At 44.1% G+C, this 14774-nt stretch overlaps 1 long non-coding RNA gene across 1 annotated transcript; it reads right to left on the reverse strand.

Annotated features, from left to right (window-relative positions):
- Window positions 1-1230: 1230 nt before the first annotated feature.
- On the reverse strand, window positions 1231-13860 carry LOC142317191 (uncharacterized). Its single transcript, XR_012754678.1, has 3 exons — window positions 13665-13860; window positions 5117-5201; window positions 1231-2865 (listed from the first exon to the last, which is right to left on the reverse strand). It is a non-coding gene; the product is annotated as an uncharacterized LOC142317191 (long non-coding RNA).
- Window positions 13861-14774: the final 914 nt, after the last annotated feature.

Below are 14774 nucleotides of genomic sequence, written 5' to 3' on the forward strand. Positions count from 1 at the left end.
ATCCAGACCATAAAGTCACATAGAAGGCAAGACCAAAACCAAGTATACAGACCTGACCGATGGACTGACAACGTGCCCGCAACCACCACGCCTCGACGCGTTTCACTAACTGCTTCTTCGGGAGCCAGGTGTACCACTAAGATGTTTGGGGGTCTTTTTATACCCCTGATTACTCAGGGAGAGCAGGAGAAAACACGTGTTTTTTAGCGCGGACGCCACCATACAACGTGGATAAACAGGAAGTAACCCAGCGCTAGTTCCGGTCATAGCGTGGAGCCGTCAGTCACGGAGACCATGGCAACAAGATGCCACAGACACCGCGCATGCGCAGTCACACGCCGCTCGAACGTACTGAAGTGCTGGGAATCCACTGTAAGGCTTTGCCGCGCTCCAGGAATACTAACAGTGGTAGATGGTAAAACATACCTCGCAAATTATCAGGGGTACCCCATGAGAAGATGATTTTATAGATGACAAAAATCACCTAATTTATAAAAAGTATATAGATTTTAAATATATTTTATATACATATGGAAAAAGTTTTAACCATTATCATAAGAAATCCAAATCATCGTAACACAGGTTTTTTAAACCCCATAAATCCCTGCACCCAACTGGATGAATTTTGGAACAGGAAAGCACATATGCGGTATAACCATATATATATATATACACACATTTTTTTAAGCTAGAATAAGCTAGCAATCTGTAGTCCATGCCAGCAATACGCCGGTAAAATAAGGCACAATGTATTAAACGATTGCCAGTAGTGATCCTCAAAATTCTGTTCAGTTGTTCAATATGCCTGCTTCCTGCTTATCCGGTTTGGAGATAAATTCATCCTTTTTAGTCCAAGACCCCATATATGGCCATCCTAAACGACTCCTCCTTTGCATAGAAATATCAAAATACCTGGACACTACAAACTCAATAAAGGAGAAGAAAGAGTATTAGTACACCTTATAGAGCCACAGTATTAGTCACACATTAACCAGATGTTATCGTAAAGATTCAGTCGTTGTAATATTAAAAAATTAAAAACAATGAATAATAATGCAAACGTCTCCAAACAAGGGTCAGCGTTTTAACTTAGAGAAATATATATATAATAAAGAGAAAAACGGGTTATAGCCGCGCTTAAAAACCACTGATGCAGGATTAATGAAGAAGTTTCTTTTTATTTCAGCATTCCAATGCATTTCAGAGACAAGGACCGTCTCCTTCCTCAGGGAAAAAAGAAATCATACACATATCCACAGCCTAGTGCTTTATAAGAGGATACAAACTGCCACGTTGACAGCCATGACGTCATCCACCCACCCGGTTGCAGGGCGATGACTCATAGACACGTGGAGACGTACAAAAGAAGAAGAAAAAAAGAAGGGGAAAAAAAATGGTCACATTTTGATACATTAAAAACAACTCAAGAATGCAAACAAACATCATAAATTACAATAAAAATGTAAAAAAAATGTTTTTGTGGTTCATTACCGGCATATATGAAAATATAGACATAGTTTGGGTATAAAGAAATAAAAAGGAAGATGCCAACTTATAGGAAGGTGCTAGTGTGCAGAGGGGTTAAACACCAAACCATTACTCCAAATCCGTCAATTGATCTTGATGGAGTTGGGAATGGGATGTTATTTTGTGACTCAAAGAGACCAATATTTATGAGCAAAAATTCTTCATAATGCTCCATGGAACAATTTAATATATATAGACATCTGTGTGGGCACATAAACGTGATTAGTGCTGGTGCAGACATATTATGACCGACTTGAAATAGTGAGCTTGTCTGATTGTAAAAATAGGATTTTAGAAGTGCAGAAAAAGGTGAACAATTATCTGAACCGTGAAGGGCTGGTGTAGAGGAATCTAAAGTAAGATGAAAAGAGATCGCATGCGTGAAGGAAAGGAGCGAGTATCAGGGTTGTCGGGGTGAAACGGGTTCAAACCGTGGGAAAATGAAAGAATGCGCAGGCGCACAGAGCAAGTATAACCCTGCGTAGGTAACAAAGGGTCAGACCGTGGGGGAAAAAACTGTGTGTGCAGTAATATAGAGTGGTGGGTAAATGCACATGTGAAAGTACGCTGTGCAGAATTGAGGAATGGACGGGACTGATGGTTATACTAATAGGAAAAATGTGTTGGAATGGTTATTTAATATCTAAAGGGGGGGGGGGGGGAAGGGAAAAAAATGAATACCACTCCAATGGGGGGTATTTTACAAAAATATGCTCGATATGAAAGCTTAGATAGTAATAAAAATAATTTTTTGGAAAGGATTTTATCAATTCTTATTAAAATTGGAACATCTCTCTAAACCTCTGGAGCATAGAACACGCTGGATAAGTCTAGAAATACTAAAATCATATTAAAAGATAGGAAATGCATTGCAATAATACATACATAGAAAGAAAGGGGGAGTGTTTATCTTGAAAACTCCCAGAACATTATTTTAAAAGTGGGTGATCAAGTAAAAATACCTTGAGGTAGCACATGTGACACATTTTGATACATTAAAAACATATCAAGAACGCAAACAAACATCATAAATTACAATAAAAATGTAACAAAAAAAAAAAAAAATTTTTTGTGGTTCATTACCGGCATATATGAAAATATAGACATAGTTTGGGTATAAAGAAATAAAAATAAAAAGGAATAAAAAAAATAAGGCACAATGTATTAAACGATTGCCAGTAGTGATCCTCAAAATTCTGTTCAGTTGTTCAATATGCCTGCTTCCTGCTTATCCGGTTTGGAGATAAATTCATCCTTTTAAGTCCAAGACCCCATATATGGCCATCCTAAACGACTCCTCCTTTGCATAGAAATATCAAAATACCTGGACACTACAAACTCAATAAAGGAGAAGAAAGAGTATTAGTATACCTTATAGAGCCACAGTATTAGTCACACATTAACCAGATGTTATCGTAAAGATTCAGTCATTGTAATATTAAAAAATTAAAAACAATGAATAATAATGCAAACGTCTCCAAACAAGGGTCAGCGCTTTAACTTAGAGAAAGGCATTAAAGCCAAAATTCTCATTTAGTCCACTTGGAGATACCGTGCCCAACCGGTATATCCACTGGCTCTTAAGCCGAGCCAGGGATTTTCCTATATCCCCACCACGTATGTCTATTTTAATCTGGTCGATTGCTTTGACCATAAGGAGTCTAGAATCGGAATTATGAAACTCCTTAAAATGGCAGGGGATAGTTTTTAATTTTTCGTCATCAGAGGCCTCATTGGAATTTTTAATATTGCGAACATGTTCACCCACCCGGGTTTTAAGTTCCCGAGTGGTCATGCCGATATAAAACAAATTGCAAGGGCATGAGGCCTGATAGATAACTGCTTTAGAAGTACAACTAAGATGTAACCTAATGTCATACTCCTTGTCATCCTTGTCATCCTTGGTGCCCCTAAAGGTCTTGGCCTTGCGCATGTTTGCACATGCCTTGCATAGGCCACAAGGATAAAAACCTACAATTCCAGATGTTGTTCTGCCGCTGCTCCCTAATCAATAATGACTATGCACGAGGTGATCTTTAATATTCCTAGCCCTATGTGCTGTCATAAGGGAAAATGATGATACATTTCTACTCAGAATCGGATCAGTCTTAAGGATGTCCCAATGTTTCCTAAGTATCCTTCCTATATCCCTCCAACAATTATTATATGTAGTAATTAATCGTACTTCATTTTCTTTTTGAGGTCTAGGTTCAAAATAGTTGGGATACAAAAGGGACTCCCTGGTACATACTTTTGCCCTTTCTAAGCCACGCTTTATCATTTTTCTACTATAACCCCGACGCAAAAACCTCTCCGTCAGATCATTAGCTTGTTTAGAAAAAGCCCCTTCAGTGGAACATATCCTCCTGGCCCTCACAAACTGGGCCACGGGGATGCCCCTGATAGTTGCCGGGGTATGAGAGGATGTTGTGTGGAGGAAAGCGTTAGTGGCCGTAGGTTTTCTGTATATTTCAGTACCTAACATACCCTGTTCCATAATCCTAATCTTTATGTCCAAAAATTCTATCTCATGGCCACACTTGTATGTAAGAAAGACATTGATGGGGTTCTGGTTGAGCCTGTCTATAAATCCAGCCAGCTCACTAGGGGACCCCTCCCACAGGAACCAGATGTCATCGATATACCTCATCCAATTGTGTACCCTACCGATATCGACATCTGCTTCCGTGAGGAAAATCTGTCTCTCCCAGGCCCCCAGAAACAAGTTTGCATAGGCCAGGGCACAGGCCGCCCCCATAGCGGTGCCCCGCCTCTGGATATAGACAGACCCCCCCAAAAGTGAATACATTGTGTGTTAGAACGTATTCCAATAGAGTGAGCAACAGTTCCACCAGTGCCCCATCGAAATTACTGGAGTTCAAAAACCAGGACACTGCTTTGAGACCATCATGGTGATCAATGGACGTGTATAAACTCTCCACGTCCGTGGTCACCATGATGGTCCCCTTGTCCAGAGTAATATTGTCCAACCTCCTGAGGGCCTCCGTAGTGTCTTTTATGTACGATGGTAGAGCAGCGGCCAGAGGCTTCAAATAAAAATCCAACAACTGGCACACTCCCTCACGTAACCCATCCATACCCGACACTATGAGGCGTCCAGGAGGGTTGGAATAGTTCTTATGCAGCTTGGGAATCAAATAGAAGGTGGGCATCCTGGGGTGGTTGACTACCAAGCAGTCAAAGAGCTTTTTTGGAATAGTACCATTGGCATAAGCTTCTTCCAGGATCCCCACCAATTCAACCTGGAACTTCTGTGTTGAATCAGTATATAATTTTTGGTAACAGGTCCGATTACCCAGCTGCCTATTGGCCTCCTTCTCATACATGATGTTCGGCCAGATGACAAGGTTGCCACCCTTGTCAGCTGGCTTAAACTGAACATCATGCCACTCTTTCATTTCATCTAAGGCTTTGCGTTACTGCAAGCTCAAATTAGAATATCTATTGGGTTTTTGATTCAGCCCCTCAATGTCTTTGGTGACCATTCTAACAAATATATCAAGTGCAGGACATAGACTGACTGAAGGGAATTTTTTTGATTTTGAGTATAGATGGACTGGAAACTTACTTATGTGGGCTCCTGCAGACTCCTCCGCTAGGGCCTCTAGTACTTCTATCGCCTCTTCCTCCCTTTCCACTTCGGTGGGCCCCCCCTGTGGTGGATTGGGTAAAGATACGTTTGAATAGTAATTTTCGTGCAAAAAGATGGACGTCTTTAATGGCAGTAGGCAGTAAAGGTGTCCAACTGCATGGTAGGGGCAAAAGACAAACCCCTCTCAAGCACTTGGATCTGGATATCAGATAATACATGATTGGAAAGGTTGGTTACCTTAAATTGGTCCGTCCTTCCCTTTACTGCCTGAAAGAGGGGAGCCGTTCTTCTAACACCACCTGATCTGGTATTAATAGTACTAACAGATGGTAGTTCATTTTCTGATTTATCCGCCTCACTAGCTGTAGTTGCTGACGAAAAGGAACCTGTTTTGGATCTACCCCTCTTGGATGGCCCTGTTTTAAACTGCCATCTAAGGCTAAGTTCACATTTCCGTTGTTTTGCATCAGTCACATGCGTTGCTTATGTAAAATATTTTGCAGGATACCGTAATTCCTCAAGGCTACGGATTGTGACTGATACAAAACAACGGAAGTGTGAACCTAGCCTTAAAATTTTCTTATTGGCATAATCGGACACATCCCGCTGGTATGTCTTAGACTTTGTTGTACTAATTTCTTTTTCCCACTTTTGCATATCCTTCTCTACTTCTTCAAAAAATTGTTGGACAGTTTCTGGAGGGAGGTCTTTACGTAGGTTGTTAACTAGTTCCATCATTTCAGTATCCAACGTTGCCAGGGCCACTTTATTTTTATCAATATAAGACATATTTTCAGTTGTTTCACTCTTTTTTGTTAAGTTTTCATTCCACATGTTTTAATTCATAGTTTTGATGCCTTCAATGTGAATCTACAATTTTCAGAGTCATGAAGATAAACAAAACTCTTTAAATGGGAAGGTGTGTCCAAACTTTTGGTCTGTACTGTATATTAGAAGTGTGCCTCAAACCTTTTTAGCTAATATATCCCATTTAGTATATTATGTGTACCTACTTTGGTGCCTTATATATAAATTATTTATAATCTACATGTATTCATATGCCCCGTCCTGCTTCTAATTCTTTTCCCTCCCCTTCAAAACCCTTTTTCCTCAGCTCATGTGTGCACTTGTCCATGTGATCCGCTTGCCCTGGGATGTGCCCCCTGCTCTTTCCTGACTTTGTGGTTGTGTGCTGATAATATCTTGTATACATACACACATATATATTGATTTATTACCAATGCATATATTTGTATTTATTTGGTATTTTCTATAGATGTGAATGTTATTAGTGCATTTTGTGCCTTGTTATCCCATATCTTTCATGTTTTGTAGTGATTATACTTAGTTTGGTCCCCACATATTTGCATTACCCCTTGTTTCTTCCCCCTCCAATATATCAAATTTTTTCCCTCTTTTTCTCATTTTTCATGGGTTTTATACACTAGCTGTAGTCAGGGCCGGATTAAGGTTGGTGGGGGCCCCTGGGCAGAAAATCTGGTGGGGGGCCCATAACGTTAACATTTTTAGCTATAACAGTAGTGCGTGAACCATAGCATTTAGATATAAATCCAATGAACATTTATCTTATCCTGTTCTGCCACATTCAGATTTACAGTACACACACAGCTCTGACACACACACACACAGCTCTGACACACACACACACAGCTCTGACACACACACACACATACACAGCTCTGACACACACACACACAGCTCTGACATACACACACAGCTCTGACACACATACACACAGCTCTGACACACACACACACAGCTCTGACACACACACACACACACAGCTCTGACACACACACAGAGCTCTGACACACACACACAGCTCTGACACACACACACAGCTCTGACACACACACACACAGCTCTGACACACACACACAGCTCTGACACACACACACACACAGCTCTGACACACACAGCTCTGACACACACACACAGCTCTGACACACACACACACACAGCTCTGACACACACAGCTCTGACACACACACACAGCTCTGACACACAGCTCTGACACACACACACACACAGCTCTGACACACACACACAGCTCTGACACACACACACAGCTCTGACACACACACACACACACAGCTCTGACACACACACACAGCTCTGACACACACACACACACACAGCTCTGACACACACACACACAGCTCTGACACACACACACAGCTCTGACACACACACACAGCTCTGACACACACATATCTCTGACACACACAGCTCTGACACACACACACAGCTCTGACACACACACACACACACACAGCTCTGACACACACACACACACAGCTCTGACACACACATATCTCTGACACACACAGCTCTGACACACACACAGCTCTGACACACACAATGCACCCACCCATCACCCCCTACACAAACACACACACACTCAAATACAATGCACCCACCATTCCTCCCTACACACACAAATACAATGCACCCCCCATTACTCCCCCCACACAAAACACACACACAATGCACCCACCCATCACCCCCTACACACACACAATGCATCTCCCTTTACCGCCTACACACACACACACACAATGCACCCCCCCATTACCCCTCCCCCCACACACAATACAATGCAACCCTCATCACCCCCTACACACACAAATCACACTGCCCCATCTCTACACACTCCTGCCTCCCCCCTCCCTCGGAATACAGTGCTCCCCCTCTGCCTGTCACAAACCTGTGTTCCACTTCCTTCACAGATGTTCCCCGTTATGTGTCCTCAGCCCCTCCCCACTCATCATCATTAATTAAACCTGTCTCTTCGGCTCCTTCATGGAGCGCTTACCATCTGATCTCCCCTGTGTGCCGGCGCCCGCAGCACTGTGATGACGTCAGCAAGGTGCTGATCTCATCACGTTACTGCACGTCGGGGGCGGGGCCCAGTCCCGGCGCGCTGTTCAAATGTATTTACGTCTGAAAGACGCAAATACATTTGAATAGGAAGAAGGAGGAAGCTGCGAGCACCGGCTCCGGCGCGCTCCTCTGCATTGTGTGCATGCCGGACACACAGCACACAGCAGAGCCGGCACAGCACAGCGCTGCCTCCTGCTCCTGCTGCAGCTAGTGTGTCGGGCCTGCATGCACACACTGCGGAGGAGCGTGGCTGCACATACAGCGGCCCATTACACCATGCCCCTGCTTCTAGGGTGGGGGGGCAAGTGCCCCCCCGCCCCTCGCTGGGTACGCCCATGACGGCCGCAGCACATAGCAGGGAGCTCATTGGCACACCTCTGACACCGGAAGTGCAATCGCTGGTACTTCCGGGGTCATTCAGCGTCCTGTGCCCGCAGTTTGTTTTTGCGTCTTAAAGACGCAGATACAAATAAATGCCGGTGCACCGCCCGCGCCCCCGCCCCTCCCCCCCTCCCCTCCGAAAACACAACTGATTTATTAGACTGTCTTTACGGAGGGGGAGAGGGTGTGAAGAAAAAAAAAATGCTGACAAGTATGGCCCTGGTGGTGGGGGCCCCCTTAGAAGCTCTTTTGGTGGGGGCCCCTGGGCTGGAGCCCCGCTTGCCCCGCCTATAATCCGGCCCTGGCTGTAGTACCCGGGCATTGCCCGAGATTGTAACTGTCTCTCTGTCTCTCTCCCAGTCTCTGTCTCTGTGTCACTGTCTGTCTGTCTCTTTCCTTGTCTGTCTGTTTTTATCTCTCTGTATTTGCATCAGTCTGTCTCAATCTCTGTATCTGTCTGTCTCTTTGCCCGGCTGTCTCTTTTCCCGGCTGTCTCTTTGCCCGGCTGTCTTTTTGCCCGGCTGTCTGTTTCTAGGTCTGTCTCTTGCCCGGGCTGTCTCTTTGCCCGGGCTGTCTCTGTCTTTCTCTATCCGTCTCACCACCGACATCTTTTTACTTCACACATAAGCTTCTTATACTAACAGTTTATTATGTTCCTATAGCAACCACTGACAGTTGCTATTTATAGCCAGGAGCTCCCAGCTCCATTCAGATTAATGGAGGCAGGATTTTTGTAGAGTAACTGTAAAGGACGGGGTTAAATTTTCCCGCCCAAACATAGTCTATAACGTTCCCTTAGTCACATGGAGTGATGGAGTGTCTGTGCAAAATTTCGTGATTGTACATGCGACGGTGCGGATTCCTTTAGCGGACATACATATACACACACACACACACACTCAGCTTTATATATTAGATGTGCACATGTTTATGTAATCTACTGTTACATTGCATATTTACTTATCCTTGTCTACTTATGCTCGCTCCCGCCTCTCCTCCCCCCGTCGGCACGGCTGCATCAGTGACCTGCTGGCCCAGCTCTGTCGGCGTCATCATCGCCTGCGCATGTGTGCGGTTCGTGGGTGACGCGTCCCCGCTTTCCGCACATGTGCGCTACCTAACACAAAAAAAAAAAAGGGCGTTGACTGCTGACTGTGCTGGTTACCGGCCGCGATTGGTCCGGCCGCGCTGACAGAGTGGGGCTGGAGCATGGGAGCACCATGTATAAAAACACATGGTTGCTTCACAGCGTTCCACCTCCCCCTGATGAACTAATCTTATAGCTGAGATTGTGAAACATATACAGTTAGGTCCAGAAATATTTGGACAGTGACACAATTTTCGCGAGTTGGGCTCTGCATGCCACCACATTGGATTTGAAATGAAATCTCTACAACAGAATTCAAGTGCAGATTGTAACATTTAATTTGAAGGTTTGAACAAAAATATCTGATAGAAATTGTAGGAATTGTACACATTTCTTTACAACACTCCACATTTTAGGAGGTCAAAAGTAATTGGACAAATAAACCAAACCCAAAAAAAAAATTTTTATTTTCAATATTTTGTTGCGAATCCTTTGGAGGCAATCACTGCCTTAAGTCTGGAACCCATGGACATCACCAAACGCTGGGTTTCCTCCTTCTTAATGCTTTTCCAGGCCTTTACAGCCGCAGCCTTCAGGTCTTGCTTGTTTGTGGGTCTTTCCGTCTTAAGTCTGGATTTGAGCAAGTGAAATGCATGCTCAATTGGGTTCAGATCTGGTGATTGACTTGGCCATTGCAGAATGTTCCACTTTTTTGCACTCATGAACTCCTGGGTAGCTTTGGCTGTATGCTTGGGGTCATTGTCCATCTGTACTATGAAGCGCCGTCCGATCAACTTTGCGGCATTTGGCTGAATCTAGGCTGAAAGTATATCCCGGTACACTTCAGAATTCATCCGGCTACTCTTGTCTGCTGTTATGTCATCAATAAACACAAGTGACCCAGTGCCATTGAAAGCCATGCATGCCCATGCCATCACGTTGCCTCCACCATATTTTACAGAGGATGTGGTATGCCTTGGATCATGTGCCGTTCCCTTTCTTCTCCAAACTTTTTTCTTCCCATCATTCTGGTACAGGTTGATCTTGGTCTCATCTGTCCATAGAATACTTTTCCAGAACTGAGCTGGCTTCATGAGGTGTTTTTCAGCAAATTTAACTCTGACCTGTCTATTTTTCGAATTGATGAATGGTTTGCATCTAGATGTGAACCCTTTGTATTTACTTTCATGGAGTCTTCTCTTTACTGTTGACTTAGAGACAGATACACCTACTTCACTGAGAGTGTTCTGGACTTCAGTTGATGTTGTGAACGGGTTCTTCTTCACCAAAGAAAGTATGCGGCGATCATCCACCACTGTTGTCATCCGTGGACTCCCAGGCCTTTTTGAGTTCCCAAGCTCACCAGTCAATTATTTTTTTCTCAGAATGTACCCGACTGTTGATTTTGCTACTCCAAGCATGTCTGCTATCTCTCTGATGGATTTTTTCTTTTTTTTCAGCCTCAGGATGTTCTGCTTCACCTCAATTGAGAGTTCCTAAAGCTGGTGTCACACATAACGACGACGACAACGACGTCGCTGCTACGTCACCATTTTCTGTGACGTTGCAGCGACGTCCCGTCGCTGTCGCTGTGTGTGACATCCAGCAACGACCTGGCCCCTGCTGTGAGGTCGCCGGTCGTTGCTGAATGTCCAGCTTCATTTTTTGGTCGTCACTCTCCCGCTGTGACACACACATCGCTGTGTGTGACAGCGAGAGAGCGACGAAATGAAGCGATCAGGAGCCGGCACTGGCAGCTGCGGTAAGCTGTAACCAGCGTAAACATCGGGTAACCAAGGGAAGACCTTTCCCTGGTTACCCGATGTTTACGCTGGTTACCAGCCTCCGCTCTTGCTGCCAGTGCCGGCTCCTGCACTGTGACATGTGGCTGCAGTACGCATCGGGTAATTAACCCGATGCATACTGTAGCAAGGAGAGCAAGGAGCCAGCGCTAAGCAGTGCGCGCGGCTCCCTGCTCTCTGCACTGTGACATGTAGCTGCAGCACACATCGGGTTAATTAACCCGATGTGTGCTGCAGGAGAGCAAGGAGCCAGCGCTAAGCGCGGCTCCCTGCTCTCTGAACTGTGACATGTAGCTGCAGCACACATCGGGTTAATTAACCCGATGTGTGCTGCAGGAGAGCAAGGAGCCAGCGCTAAGCACGGCTCCCTGCTCTCTGAACTGTGACATGTAGCTGCAGCACACATTGGGTTAATTAACCCGATGTGTGCTGCAAGGAGAGCAAGGAGCCAGCGCTAAGCACGGCTCCCTGCTCTCTGAACTGTGACATGTAGCTGCAGCACACATTGGGTTAATTAACCCGATGTGTGCTGCAAGGAGAGCAAGGAGCCAGCGCTAAGCGCGGCTCCCTGCTCTCTGAACATGTAGCACAGCGACCTTATGATCGCTGCTTCTGCTGTGTTTGACAGCTAAGCAGCGATCATAACAGCGACTTACAAGGTCGCTGTTACGTCACCGAAAATGGTGACGTAACAGCGACGTCGTTGTCGCTGTCGTTTAGTGTGACACCAGCTTTAGACCGCATGTTGTCTGGTCACAGCAACAGCTTCCAAATGCAAAACCACACACCTGTAATCAACCCCAGACCTTTTATCTACTTCATTGATTACAGGTTAACGAGGGAGACGCCTTCAGAGTTAATTGCAGCCCTTAGAGTCCCTTGTCCAATTACTTTTGGTCCCTTGAAAAAGAGGAGGCTATACATTACAGAGCTATGATTCCTAAACCCTTTCTCCGATTTGGATGTGAAAACTCTCATATTGCAGCTGTGAGTGTGCACTTTCAGCCCATATTATATATACATATAATTGTATTTCTGAACATGTTTTTGTAAACAGCTAAAATAACAAAACTTGTGTCACTGTCCAAATATTTCTGGACCTAACTGTACATTGGGGCTCTCTCCGGGTGGGGGTGGGGGTGGGGGGTCTGCTCTGCTGCTTATCAGGCCGGCTTTGTGCACTTATGGGTATGTTTATTTAACCTGCTGGGATTCTATTCATGCATTCATGTCTTTGTACTTTATCTGACTGTTCATTGGCATCTAATTAGCACCTCATGGTGGCTAAACTTGTTTATCTGTTTTTGACTGTTTAACTATTTGACTCTGTCACCTCAGAAGTTGCTGCTTCACCAGCATCTGTATCAAGCACTGTTTATTAGTGATTAGTGAGACTTGGATCCTATTTTATATATTTTATATATCTCTGTTATTTCAGAGTATACACTGTTATCATTGTGCTTATCCAATGCTGTTTTTTTCCATCTGTCTATGTGTAACAATTGTCAAAAATTTTACACCATGCTCTTTATGTGCAGGATGCCTTGTTCATGTTTTTGACCCAGTCCGTTATTCATTCATTTTTACTTGTGCCCTATATGTAATTGTCATCTAGTACATCTATATTGTATCTGCCGGCCTGTTTTTGCCGCTGATTCCTTTGGTCCAGTTGCTATTTATTAAACATATTTGCACTTTACTCCTTGTGCTCCAGTCTTTGTTTGATGTTCAGAGTGTGCTCAGATAGGTGCCATGCAGTGGCCTTCCTGCCTCTTTTTCATTGTTTGTTCCTCTTGCATATGTTTATGTAATCTGCCTACTTCAGGAAACGTATTTTTTGACTGCTTCTGGGGTTATGTGTTGATCACATCTTTCTATATACACTGATATATTATTCATATATGCTCTTTGTACTTATTTAGCATTATATATTTGTGTACCTTATCACTGGTGCCCTGTCGTCTGATATTTCCCATGTTTTGTTGTAATTGTACTGGTTTTTGTGTCTTCCATATTAGCAGCCAATAGCTCCCGTGTATCCATTGTTTCCTAGGGCTTTATAGTTGTGCTTTATCTGAAGCTTTCACATGGTCCCTATGTTCATCTAAGCCGATCGTTTTTTGGTTCAACGCTCTTACATGTAGGCGCAGCATATTCTATTACCTGGACTTGTGCCACGGTCTGTGCCACTGATTACATTAAGGAGTCTCTGTTATGATGATGCGATGTTCTATCTGCATCACTTGGATATGGCTCTTTGTTTCCCTGATAACATTAAAGGGGTGGTTCACCCATATTTTTTATTTTCTAGATCGATATTATATTGAGAAACAATGTTTCACTCAAATACCTTACGCTGGCAATAGTGCCTATGAGAGGCGCTATTGCAGACCGCTGTTGCCTGCTCCATGACCCCTTGGCTCAGTGACCTTGGTGATCCGGTAATGTCACGTCAAGTTCCTGTAACACCGCGGCCGGCCAGTGTCCGTGAGTGATGGGCTGTGGACGGCATTTCACCGCTCGTCACAGCCCATCAGCTCCCTCCTCCCTCATAGCAGAGCACTGCAAGCAGGAGACGCACTGTGCTGTGATGAGTGGTGAAACACCGCCCACAGCACAGTGACTCAAGAAGACTGGGACCGGCCGCAGTGATGTGACGTGATCTGGAACTGACGTGACATCACCGGATCCCTGAGGTCACAGAGCCCGGCAGTCACAGAACGGGGTACAGCGGTCTGCAATTGTGCCTCTCACAGACACTATTGCTAAAATAAGGTATTTGAGAGAAACATTGTATCAAACAATAATCGCTATATATGAAGATAAAAACATAATATAATATACATAATATGTATAAACATAATATCGATCTAGAAGATAAAAACTATGGGTGAACCACCCTTTTAAGGAACCCCTGCTATGTCATTTCCAATAACTCAATGCTTGTTGTGTGCTGCACTCCACAGGACACCAAGATTACTCTGCACACCATTTGCTGATTTTGTCATCACATTGTATGTACACATGTGGTCAAATTGTTGGTACCCCTCGTTTAATGAAAGAAAAACTCACAATGGTCACAGAAATAACTTGAATCTGCCAAAAGTAATAAATTAAAAATCAATGAAAATGAATAAATGACAGTCAGACATTGCTGCTTTTCAGCTTCCACAGAATTTAAAAAAAAAAAATAAATAAATAAAACTCAGGAAATAGGCCTGGACAGAAATGATGGTTCCTCCTTAACTTAATATTTTGTTGCACAACTTTTTGAGGCAATCAAACGATTCCTGTAACTGTCAATGAGACTTCTGCACCTCTCCACAGGTATTTTGGCCACTTTTCAAGTGGAAACTGCTTCAGTTGTCTGGTGTTGAAGGTTGCCTTTTCCAGACGGCATGTTTCAGCTCTTTCCAAAGATTCTCAATAGGATTTAGGTCAGGGCTCATAGTCGGCCACT

The sequence above is a fragment of the Anomaloglossus baeobatrachus genome, chromosome 1 (genome assembly GCF_048569485.1).
Source record: "Anomaloglossus baeobatrachus isolate aAnoBae1 chromosome 1, aAnoBae1.hap1, whole genome shotgun sequence".
Classification (NCBI taxonomy): domain Eukaryota; kingdom Metazoa; phylum Chordata; class Amphibia; order Anura; family Aromobatidae; genus Anomaloglossus; species Anomaloglossus baeobatrachus.